We start from the raw sequence: 2853 nt of genomic DNA, 5'->3' as shown, positions 1-2853 counted from the left end.
ACTGTCCATCTGTCTGGGGATGATAAGCTGTACTCATATGCACCTTAGTGCCCACCTCTGCCTGAAATGCCTGCCAGAACACCGAAGTGAACTTAGAATCTCTGTCAGACACAATGCTCGCTGGCACCCCATCCAATCTGACTATCTCCCTCACATACTTCCTAGCCAAGACCGCTACTCCATCAGTCTTCTTAATGGCCAGAAAATGTGCTGACTTAGTCAACCGGTCCACGATGACCCAAATAGCATCAAAGGTCCGTGACACTGGCAATCCTACCACAAAATCCATGGTGATCATATCCCACTTCCACTCAGGAATGGGTAGACTCTTCAGTAATCCGCCAGGAACCTGATGCTCAGCCTTCACTAGCTGGCACACATCGCACCTCGCGACCCAACTAGCTACATCCTTCTTCATCCCGACCCAATGATAATACCTCTTGAGGTCACGGTACATCTTAGTTGCTCCTGGATGAATGGATAACTTGTTCGCATGAGCCTCTCTCATAATCTCCTTCCTCAACTCCTCATCCTTGGGCACACACACACGACCGTGCACCAAGATAGTACCATTATCTGAAACCTGATACTCTGAATCAACATCCTTTGAGGCATTCACCAGCCCCAAATCCTTCCCCTGTGCCAACCACACCCTACTCAGAAGATCTGCTCTGTCAACTGCTTCCAAACCCAACGGTTCCAGTGAAATAGCACACAAACTCAAAGCACTGATCTCCCCTACCAGAGACTCCATCTCCTGCTCCTGAGCCGAAGCTACCCCTCTTCCGGCTCAGAGCATCTGCAACCGTGTTAGCCTTACCAGGATGATAGGCGATCTCCAAATCATAATCCGCCACAAGCTCCATCCGCCTCTGTCTCAAATTCAGCTCAGGCTGAGTGAATATATACTTTAGGCTCTTATGATCTGTAAACACATGTACCTTTGCACCATAAAGATAAGATCTCCAAATCTTCAGGGCAAAAACTACAGCACCCATCTCCAAATCATGAGTAGGATAGTTGCCCTCATGCACCCGCAACTGCCGTGATGCATAGGCTATCACCTTCCCATGCTGCATCAGAACACACCCCAAACCAACTCTAGATGCATCTGTATAAACCACATAGGGTTCTCCCTGCTCAGGCAAAGCCAACACTGGCGCAGTAGTCAACATCTCCTTCAGGCTTGCAAAGCCTTCCTCACACTCTTCTGACCAGACAAAAGGAACATCCTTCCCTGTCAACTTAGTCATAGGACGTGCTCTGCTTGCAAACCCCTGCACAAATCTCCTGTAGTAACCTGCCAATCCAAGGAAACTCCTGATCTCTGTGGCATTCTGCGGTCTAGGCCAATCTCTAATAACCTGAATCTTCTCTGGGTCTACAGAAACCCCCTCCGCAGAAACAATATGACCCAGAAAGCCCATCTCACGCTGCCAAAAACTACACTTGCTCAACTTGGCAAACAACTTCTGCTCCCGCAGCTTCTCCATAACTGCCCTCAAATGCACTGCATGCTCCTCAGGGCTCTTAGAATAAACCAGGATATCGTCGATGAAAATGATGACAGATACATCCAGAAACTCCTGAAACACACTGTTCATCAATCTCATAAACGCTGCTAGCGCGTTAGTTAACTCGAAAGGCATCACCACAAACTCATAGTGCCCATACCTCGTCCCGAAAGCAGTCTTCCTCACATCTGCCTCATCTATCGGTATCTGATGATAACCCGACGCCAAATCCACCTTAGAGAACCAAGTAGCACCCCTCAACTGATCCAACAACACATCGATCCTAGGAAGAGGATACTTGTTCTTCACAGTGACCCGGTTCAAACCCCGATAATCAATACACAAGCGGAGACTTCCGTCCTTCTTTTTAACAAACAACACCGGTGCTCTCCACGGTGATACACTAGAGCGTACGAATCCCTTGCTCCATAAATCCTCTAGTTACTTACTCAGCTCAACTAAACAAATACTCAAGTATGGAGACATCAACCCGCCGCCACATGAATATCAACCCTCCTGTTCCTCCAAGAACCTCTAGTAACTTGCCAGTTAGGGAAACTTCCACAGTTAGCTTATTCCAAAGATAGTATTTCGCTTGGCAATTCTCCACAACAAATCATCAATACGAATGTAATAAAACAAAAAAGTACCATATGTTCGCATATTCTGATTCACCGCTTCAAATGCTTTGCAGGCCGCTTACTCAAACCTCTTGACTTATTCCCTCCAACAAGCTTACCAAAACCTTGAATCTAGCAACCCTGTCCATCTCCAATGAACTTCATCCAACATCGTCGCAACGATTAGTTTATCCTGCCATGAAGGCTTCTCGTGAACTTATGTATCTGGCAAACATGCCTTTCCCGGCTCAAACCTGCTGTAACTCCCCTTCCCCGGACTCCAGCACCACCGGCCTCACAATCCTGGCAAAACAGCCACACATTCATAACCGCTCTGGTTCATAAAACCCTGACCCATTGGTCAACACATCTAAAACCCGAGATTAAACCACCGTCAATCTCTTGAGGTCTACATTCCATCGTTATGTTTATACTCACGTCCTAGGAATTGCTTGCTCCCAAATCCTCCACTCTTAGGTTGCAACCTTCGAGACATACCGATCTCACTCTCAGACCAGCGTCTTCGAGTTATACCATCTCACTCTTGGATCACAATCCTCAAGATCTCGGTATCAGGGGAACTACTCATCCCCTCAGGGGAACATCATCCCCTCTGCCACTCTCGGAGCCCTCAGCCCCTCGAGCTATCGGTATTCAGGGGAATCACCATCCCCTCAGGAGCAACAATCCTTAACGACTATAAACATCTCTCGACACAA

The sequence above is a fragment of the Camelina sativa genome, chromosome 9, assembly GCF_000633955.1.
Source record: "Camelina sativa cultivar DH55 chromosome 9, Cs, whole genome shotgun sequence".
Lineage (NCBI taxonomy): Eukaryota > Viridiplantae > Streptophyta > Magnoliopsida > Brassicales > Brassicaceae > Camelina > Camelina sativa.
Note: the sequence above shows the minus strand (reverse complement) of the source record.